Here is a 9,927-nt window from a genome sequence, read left to right on the forward strand (position 1 = left end):
TCAATACACAGCAGAACAGCTCCAGCAAGAGCCAGTGAAAATCTGAACCAGTGAGTGACTCTATAGTTGGGTTCTGAGGGCATGTGCCGGGGTGCTGTGGGAGTCAGACCCAGGTTCAATCCTGCTTGACCTGAGTCAGACCAGAGGCTTGGCCCTGGCTGTCCCCTAACCCTGGTTGGTGCTCTCTCCACTGCACCAGTCTTGGCTTCATTTTGAATTGGAATAAAAACAAATGTTAAAACCTTCCATTAAACGAAACCCTTGGTTCTTGGCCTATCTTGGCGTGGAGGTAACTCAATTGGCGGTGTCCAGGCCAGGAGTGAGGGAAGCCCTAGCTGGTGACTGGGCAGCACGGGCTGGGAGCTACAGAACCTCAGGGCTGGGATCAAGCCACTGGCCATTATAGTCACTGATCCCAGCCAAGGCTGGGGTGCAGGGTTAGTGAGGTGTTACCAGCACAGGTCTCTGTGCCCTGGGGTGAGCCCGCTTCCTGTGTTGCAGGTTCCCGTGTTGCCCACAATGCTCGCTGCGCTGCCCACACAAGGAGTTGCAGAAGAAGTGCTACTTTTTCTCCTCCCTAAAGGTGACCTGGAAGAAGGCCTGGAGATCATACATTGGCCGCAGTGCAGACCCGGCTGTCCTCAACAATAAGTTGGAACAGGAAGGTCCCCACCCTCCTGCCCCTCCAGCAATCCACACCAACCCCCTGCCCTCCTGCAAAGGCACAAAAGGAGTTACACCTAGCAAGGGATGTACAAGACAATAAGAAGGGGATCTAGACACACAGCAAGAGAAAGATGAAGGAAAGTGGAGGTTGTCTACTTAGTGCAGAAGGAGAGTGAATAACTGGTGACATCAAGAAGGTTGAAGTAATTAATGCCTTTGCTTCAGTCTTTACTAAGAAGGTTGATGATGACCAGGTACTCAACACAATTAATATTAACAACCTGGGGGACAGACCACAAGCCAAAATAGAGAAAGAATGGGTTAAAAAATATTTAGATAGGTTAGATGTATGCAAGTCAGCAGGGCCTGATGAAATTCACCATAGGGTACTTAAGGAACTAGCTGGAACAATTTCAGAACCGTAAGCGATTATCTTCGAGAACTCCAGGAGGACAGGTGATGTCCTAGAGGACTGGAGAAGGGAAACATAGTACCTATCTTTAAAAGAGAGAACAAAAAGGACCTGGGGAGTTATAGACCAGTCAGCTTAACTTCAATACCTGGAAAGATACTGGAATAAATTATTAATAAGGCTGCAAGTCTGTAACAAAGGTCACAGAAGCCACGGATTCCGTGACTTTCCACAGCAGCGAATGCGACTGCTCCCGGGGCCACCCCAGCAGCAGCAGTTGTTCCTGGTGCCCTGGCCCCCCCTCCCCGGAGCAGCAGCGGCAGTCCTGGGCTTCCCTCATCCCCATGCAGCAGCAACGGTCCTGGAGCCCCCCAGAGCATCCAAGATTTAGTCAGGGGTATATAGTACAAGTCCTGGACAGGTTATGGGCTGTGAATTTTTGTTTACTGCACGTGACCTGTCCATGACTTTTACTAAAAATACCCATGACTAAAACTTAGCCTTAATTATTAAACAATCAGTTTGTAGGCACCTAGAGGATAATAGGGTTATAAGAAATAGGCACTTTTGTCAAGAATGAATCATACCAAGCCTGCCCAATTTCCTTCTTTGACAGTGTTACTGGCCAAGAGGGTAGGGAGGGAAGCAGTAGATGTGGTAGATCTTTTGGCACAGTCCCGCATGACATTCTCATAAGCAAACTAGGGGAATATGGTCTAGACTAAGTTATGACAAGGTGGGTGCACACGTGGTTGAAAGACTGTACTCAAAAAGTAGTTATCAATGGTTCACTTTCGGACTGAGAGGATGTACCTAGTGGGTCTGTCTGTAATCATAGAATCATAGAATCTCAGGGTTGGAAGGGACCTCAGGAGGTCATCTAGTCCAACCCCCTGCTCAAAGCAGGACCAAACCCAACTAAATCATCCCAGCCAGGGCTTTGTCAAGCCTGACCTTAAAAACCTCTAAGGAAGGAGATTCCACCACCTCCCTAGGTAACCCATTCCAGTTCTTCACCACCCTACTAGTGAAAAAGTTTTTCCTAATATCCAACCTAAACCTCCCCCTCTGCAACTTGAGACCATTACTCCTTGTTCTGTCATCAGGTATCACTGAGAACAGTCTAGATCCATCCTCTTTGGAACCCCCTTTCAGGTAGTTGAAAGCAGCTATCAAATCCCTCCTCATTCTTCTCTTCTGCAGACTAAACAATCCCAGTTCCCTCAGCCTCTCCTCATAAGTCATGTGCTTTAGCCCCCTAATCATTTTTGTTGCCCTCCGCTGGACTCTTTCCAATTGATCCACATCCTTCTTGTAGTGTGGGGCCCAAAACTGGACACAGTACTCCAAATGAGGCCTCACCAGTGCTGAATAGAGGGGAATGATCACATCCCTCGATCTGCTGGAAATGCCCCTACTTATACAACCCAAAATGCCATTAGCCTTCTTGGCAACAAGGGCACACTGTTGACTCATATTCAGCTTTTCGTCCACCGTAACCCCTAGGTCCTTTTCTGCAGAACTGCTGCCCAGCCATTCGGTCCCTAGTCTGTAGCAGTGAATGGGATTCTTCCGTCCTAAGTGCAGGACTCTGCACTTGTCCTTGTTGAACCTCATCATATTTCTTTTGGCCCAATCCTCTAATTTGTCTAGGTCCCTCTGTATCCTATCCCTACCCTCCAGCGTATCAACCACTCCTCCCAGTTTAGTGTCATCTGCAAACTTGCTAGGGGTGCAGTCCACACCATCCTCCAGATCGTTAATGAAGATATTGAATAAAACCGGCCCCAGCACCGACCCTTGGGGCACTCCACTTGATACCGGCTACCAACTAGACACGGAACCATTGATCACTACCCGTTGAGCCCGACCGTTTAGCCAGTTTTCTATCCACCTTACCGTCCATTCATCCAGCCCATACTTCTTTAACTTGCTGGCAAGAATACTGTGGGAAACTGTATCAAAAGCTTTGCTAAAGTCCAGAAATAGCACATCCACTGCTTTCCCCTCATCCACAGAGCTGGTTATCTCATCATAGAAGGCAATTAGATTAGTCAGGCATGACTTGCCCTTGGTGAATCCATGCTGACTGTTCCTGATCACTTTCCCCTCCTTTAAGTGGTTCAGAATTGATTCCTTGAGGACCTGTTCCATGATTTTTCCAGGGACTGAGGTGAGACTGACTGGCCTGTAGTTCCCTGGATCTTCCTTCTTCCCTTTTTTAAAGATGGGCACTACATTAGCCTTTTTCCAGTCATCCGGGACCTCCCCCGATTGCCATGATTTTTCGAAGATAATGGCCAATGGCTCTGCAATCTCATCGGCCAACTCCTTTAGCACCCTCGGATGCAGCACATCCGGCCCCATGGACTTGTGCTCGTCCAGCTTTTCTAAATAGTCCCAAACTAATTCTTTCCCCACAGAGAGCTGGTCACCTCCTCCCCATATCGTGCTGCAGAGTGCAGCTGTCTGGGAGCTGATCTTGTCTGTGAAGACAGAAGCAAAAAAAGCATTGAGTACACTAGCTTTCTCCACATCCTCCGTCACTAGGTTCCCTCCCTCATTCAGCAAGGGGCCCACACTTTCCTTGACTTTCTTCTTGTTGCTAACATACCTGAAGAAACCCTTCTTGTTACTCCTAACATCTCCGGCTAGCTGCAACTCCAAGTGTGATTTGGCCTTCCTAATTTCACTCCTGCATGCTTGAGCAATACTTTTATACTCCTCCCTGGTTATTTGTCCAATCTTCCACTTCTTATAAGCTGTTTTTTTGTGTTTAAGACGAGCAAGGATTTCACTGTTGAGCCAAGCTGGTCGCCTGCCATATATACTTTTCTTCCTACACATCGGGATGGTTTGTTCCTGCAACCTCAATAAGGTTTCTTTAAAATACAGCCAGTTTTCCTCGACTCCTTTCCCCGTCATGTTATTCTCCCAGGGGACCTTGCCCATCAGTTCCCTGAGGGAGTCGAAGTCTGCTTTTCTGAAGTCCAGGGTCTCTGTTCTACTGCTCTCCTTTCTTCCTTGAATCAGGATCCTGAACTCGACCATCTCATGGTCACTGCCTCCCAGGTTCCCATCCACTATTGCTTCCTCTACTATTTCTTCCCTGTTTGTGAGCAGCAGGTCAAGAAGAGCTTTTCCCCTAGTTGGTTCCTCCAGCACTTGCACCAGGAAATTGTCCCCTACACTTTCCAGAAACTTCCTGGATTGTCTGTGCACCGCTGTATTGCTCTCCCAGCAGATATCAGGGTGATTAAAGTCACCCATGAGAACCAGGGCCTGCGATCTAGCAACTTCTGTTAGTTGCTGGAAGAAAGCCTCGTCCACCTCATCCCCCTGGTCCGGTGGTCTGTAGCAGACTCCCACCACGACATCACCCTTGTTGTTCATACTTCTAAATTTAATCCAGAGACTCTCAGGTTTTTCTGCAGTTATATACTGGAGCTCTGAGCAGTCATACTGCTCTCTTACATACAACGCAACTCCCCCACCTTTTCTGCCCTGCCTATCCTTCCTGAACAGTTTATATCCATCCATGACAGTACTCCAATCATGTGAGTTATCCCACCAAGTCTCTGTTATTCCAATTACATCATAATTCCTTGACTGTGCCAGGATTTCTAATTCTCCCTGCTTGTTCCCCAGGCTTCTTGCATTTGTGTATAGGCACTTGAGATAAGTCGCTGATTGTCCCGCTTTCTCGGTCTGAGACAGGAGTCCTCCCCTCTTGCAGTCTCCTGCTTGTGCTTCCTCCCGGAATCCCACTTCCCCACTTACCTCGGGGCTTTGGTCTCCTTCCCCCGGTGAACCTAGTTTAAAGCCCTCCTCACTAGGTTAGCCAGCCTGCTTGCAAAGATGCTCTTCCCTCTCTTCATGAGGTGGAGCCCATCTCTGCCTAGCAATCCTTCTTCTTGGAAGACCATCCCATGGTCAAAGAATCCAAACCCTTCTCTCCGACACCATCTGCGTAGCCATTCGTTGATTTCCACGATTCGACGGTCTCTACCCTGGCCTTTTCCTGCCACAGGGAGGATAGACGAGAACACCACTTGCGCCTCAAACTCCTTTATCCTTCTTCCCAGAGCCACGTAGTCTGCAGTATCATTGGTGCCCATGGAGTGGAGAGTGTGCTTATAAAGTTTGTGGATGAAACCAAACTGGGAGGGGTTGCAAGAACTTTGGAGGACAGAATTAGAATTCAAAACAACCGTGACAAATTGGAGAATTGGTCTGAAATCAAGAGGATGAACTTCAGTAAAGACAAGGGCAAAGTGCTACACTTAGGAAGAAAAAAACCAAATGCGTGGCTCCATTGTGAGGAACTGGTGAGGCCTCAGCTGGAGTACGGTGTCCAACTCTGTGTGCCGTCCTTTAGGGAAAGTGGGGACAAATTGGAGAGAGTCCAAAGGAGAGCAACAAAACTGATAAAAGGTTTAGAAAACCTGACCTGTGAGGAAAACTTAAAAAACGGGGCAAGTTTACTCTTGAGAAAAGAACTCTGAAGAGGAGCCTGATAGTCATCTTCAACTACAGAGGACTGTATGGGCGGCTGGTCACATAGGCTGGGGGAGCCTGTGCCTCCCCAAACAGCCAGGCATGCTCCCCCGCCGTGTGTGGCGGCTCCAGTCCTGCTCCAGCCCCCAAGTGCTCCAGCTGGGGCTGGGGAGGCTGGGGCCTGTGCACCACCTGCCTTCCTGGCACTCCAGGGCTGGGGGGCTAGTTTGGGATGTGACTGGCTGTGGAGGGGGGAAGCTGGGCTCCGGTGGGAGTGGAAGGAGCATGGCCTTGGTCAGAAGGGGCAGGGCAGGGGGCTAGCCTCCCCCCACCGGCAGTTCATGTGCTGCCCATGGACGACAGTGCTCGATTATGGAGGAAGGGCAAGAAGTAATGGGCTTCATCTGCAGGAAGGGAGGTTTAGGTTCGATATTAGGACAAACATTCTAATGGACCAACGGAGCTGTGGAATCCCCATCATCGGAGGTTTAAGAACATGTTGGACAAACACCTGTCATAGATGATCTATGTCTGCTTGGTCCAGCCTCAGCATGGGGGACTGAACTAGATGACTCTCGAGGTTCCTTCCAGCCCTACGTTCTATGATTCTATGGGAGTGTGTAGCGATGAATAGGAAGGAGTGAATGGGGATGGATACAGAGATGCTGGAACAATTTGTATAGTGGGGGTGCTGAGAGCCATTGAACCAAACTGTAAACCCTGTATATGATGGGAACCACTCCAAGCCAGGGAGTGCTGCACCCCCAGCACCCCTAGTTCCAGCACCTGTGGATGGATAGATAGATGGGAGTGTATGGAGATTAATAGGTAGATGGAAGATTATAGGGGTAGGTATGCATGGGGATGGTTAAATAGATGGGAGTGTATGGAGATAGATGGGAGTATATGGGGAGAGATAGGTAGGACTGTGTGGGGATAGATGGGAGTGTCCAGAGACAGACAGGTGGGTACGTTATGAATATTGTAGACTTCTTTTTGTTGTTGTTGTAAATTACACTCTTGGATCAGCTCAATCCTGAGGAGAGGTTTCTCACTGGATTGGATTTCCCAGTTGCTGCGCTATCCACTGGAAATGTTTCCTTCTTCTCTTTCAGATCTTGGTCTGCAGAGTTCCCCAGTGTTAATAACACTGAAACACTGTGTCCATCCCACAGGGCGTGCCAGAGGTGAGCGGAACGACGCACAGTGTGAGACTCACTACAACTTCATTTATGAAAGAGCTCGGCCCTTTTGCATCTCATTGACCTGCTTGAAAACATTGTTTCTTTCTGAGGGTTTTTTCTTTGAGCATCCAAGGAAAGGTAATAGAAACCAGGCAGCCTTCCAGGGAGAACGCTCCCCACTGGACGCGAGGGGGTTGACTCTGATTTACGCTTTGTCAGTGTAACTACGTCGCTCAGAGGTGTGGAAAAGCCAGAGGAGAAACTCTTCACTAAGCACTGCAGTGGCTCAGCTGCGCCGAAAGAGGAGGCAAGCCCTGAACTACTGAATCCACTGAGATGTAGAGGACTTTAAATTTTCCTATGCTACAGAGGTAGTTTTATTCTTGTTTTTGTAACTGTGAAGCTGAGCCCAAAGGGGAATCCTCTCTATTTTAAGTCTTTTTATTACCCTGTAAAGTTACCTTCCATCCTGATTTTGCAGGTGTGATTCTTTTAATTTTTTCTTTATAAATAAAGTTCTTCTTTTAAGAATCTGATTGATTTCAGTGTCCTTAAGACAAAGGTCTGGTCTGTGCCCACATTGCTCAAGGCAATTGATTGATATATTACTCTCAAGCCTCCCCAGGAAAGGGGGTGAAGGGGCTTGGGGGGATATTTTGGGGGGATAGAAATTCCCTGAATTTTGGTGTAAATCACTTGGTGGTGGCAGCAATACCGTCCAAGGACAAGGAAAGGAATTTGTGCCTTGGGGAAGTTTTAACCTAAGCTGGTAGAATATAAGCTTAGGGAGTCTTTCACGTGGGTCCCCATATCTGTACCCCAGAGTTCAGAGTGGTGGGGGGAACCCTGACAGTAATATACCTAAGGGCTTGTCTACACTACCCGCGATCAATCCAGCGGGGCTCAATTTATTGTGTCTAGCTGAGCGCTGAGTGCTCTCCCGTTGACTCCGGCACGCCACCAGAATGAGGAGCACAAGCGAAGCCGATGGGAGAGCATCAGCTGTCGACTTACTGCAGCGACGACATCGCGGTAAGTAGATCTAAGTATGTTGACTTCAGCTTCGCTAGTCACATAGCTGAAGTTGCATATCTTAGATTGACCCTGCGCAGTCGTGTGGACAAGCCCTAAGAAATAATACTAATGCGAATGGGACTGGATTGGCCCAGGTCCTGGGGCTGACTGTTCGGAAGGGTATGGTGCAGAGGGTTAGGGAGGTGGCATTAGGGTGGGGATCCAGGAGGGTGTCCAGCAGCAGAGGAGTCTCTAGGAAATAGCCAGGGAACACCCTCAGGACTTATTTCTGCTGGAGTTGGGCCCAAGCCACAATTCCAGATCCAAAGAACTCCCAGTGTTACAATTTTGTCACAAGTTGCGTGCTGTTTGATGTTAAAGCCCCAGCTCCGGGAGTCATGGGATTATAGGAAAATCTTGGCTTTCTTCTTTTTTTTTAAGCATGTTTTCTGCCCTCGCACAGAAAAACTGGAAAATGTGATCCTGCAAGGCTCAGAATCCAGAAAGTAAAGAAACAGAACCCAATGCATATCATTTTTTTAAAATCATCACTTTTCAGCCAATCTCCTGATTCTGTGGGGGCTGGACTCATAATTTTTGAAGGTTTGGGGCTCGTGATGCTGTTAAAGAGGCAAGATTTTTGCTAGGAAACACGTGGCTTTTTTATTGCCATTGCATCTAGCCTAGCTGAAGTCATGGGCCATTGATAACTGATTTGCAAGGGGTTGTTACAAAGATGGAGTTGTGCTGGGGATCTGGAGGGGCTACCAGGAACAGGGAGACTCCAGGAAATGTTGATAAAGTTCCCACCAGAGATAGGCCCAGCTAATGAAGCCCAGATCCAAGAGACAAACTGCACAGAGCTAGGGGAGTGGTTCAACCTTCCACTGCTGCTCAGGACAGGACAGGATGTGGGGAATGGAGTGGAGACACAGACTGGGAATTTGGGGAGTAGACTCTGCACTAGGTACCACGATGTCTCCTGGGAATTGTAGTTCAGGTGCTCAGTGCCTTCACTCTTCTCTTGGGGCCCTTCCCCAGACAGCATCCAATCTAAGTAAATGTATGAGCCACCAAGGAATGAAATGAGCCACATTTTCCAAGGAAAATCTTTTCTCTTTAATGAGGATTTTTTCCCAATGGCTGGTTGGCCAGCAGTTAAATGAGGGGTGGGGTTAAGAGGGGGCATAAAGGCAAGGGAGGGAGCAGATCTCATCAGCCACACTGCTGACGATTCCCATTACCTCCTCAGAGATGCAGCAAAGCAGACATGCAATAGATGAGAGTCCCGGATGGGGGGTGAAATGCACCATGAGGCCTGGAAGCGGCTGGCATAGCAGGGAGCCTTTGTTGACTGAGTGCTGGCAGTGGGAACACGAGCCTCCAAAACCTCCAGAAGAAATGGAAACAATTTGATTTTCTGGTTCCAAACTAGTTTTTGCTTTGAAAGTCTCCCTAATTTATTCTGAAAAATAAAATATAAAAAATAAAAAATGTTGGAAATAAAAAGGAATCAAATGAAATTGTTTTTTTTTACTTTTCAATTCACTGAAAATTTCAAAAAAATGATTTTCAAATTGAAACCAAAAGGAAATTTTCCAAATTTGTAGGTAAAGCAAAAAGTTTTTACAAAATTGTGTTGGGTTCCATTGAAAATTATTTGCCCCTGGTTTTTGGGATTGTCAGCGAACTGAGAAACCCGCTATTCACACAGCTCTACTCTTAAGTCGCTTAAGTGCTTTTGAAAATGTTACCTGTAGGCACTTGAAAATCCCACCCCCGGATGTTAGAAAAAAACACAGAGGGCCAATTCTACTCGCGCCATCTGTCCATCCCCCGGCAACCTCTGAATCTACCCATCCATCCCCATACAATCTATCTATCTAACCCCATACCTGTCCCCGTCTGGCCCTTACACCTCTTGAACCCACTCCCAGTTGCTCAGTGGGTAGCAGTGGTGCTGTTACCCCCTCCCAGTCACCCCAGGAGAGTTGATGGACACAGGAGGTTGCAGCCCCTGCAGAATCACCCTGTTGGTTCATGTCCTGCCCCATGGGCTCAGTGGCAAGGTAAGGTACTGGGCTGTGTTGAAGGGGGTGAGGAAGGGGGGTTCACCCCTCAGTGCGTGCGGAGCAGGGACCAGGCAGCTCCATG

The 9,927-nt window shown here is 48.2% G+C and overlaps 1 long non-coding RNA gene across 1 annotated transcript; it reads left to right on the top strand.

Moving 5' to 3' along the window:
* The first annotated feature begins 511 nt into the window (after window positions 1–511).
* LOC123354058 lies at window positions 512–9,089 on the top strand. The gene is made up of 3 exons (XR_006574606.1): window positions 512–920; window positions 6,691–7,130; window positions 9,026–9,089. It is a non-coding gene; the product is annotated as an uncharacterized LOC123354058 (long non-coding RNA).
* Window positions 9,090–9,927: the final 838 nt, after the last annotated feature.

This window comes from Mauremys mutica, chromosome 20 (genome assembly GCF_020497125.1).
Source record: "Mauremys mutica isolate MM-2020 ecotype Southern chromosome 20, ASM2049712v1, whole genome shotgun sequence".
Taxonomy (NCBI): Eukaryota; Metazoa; Chordata; order Testudines; family Geoemydidae; genus Mauremys; species Mauremys mutica.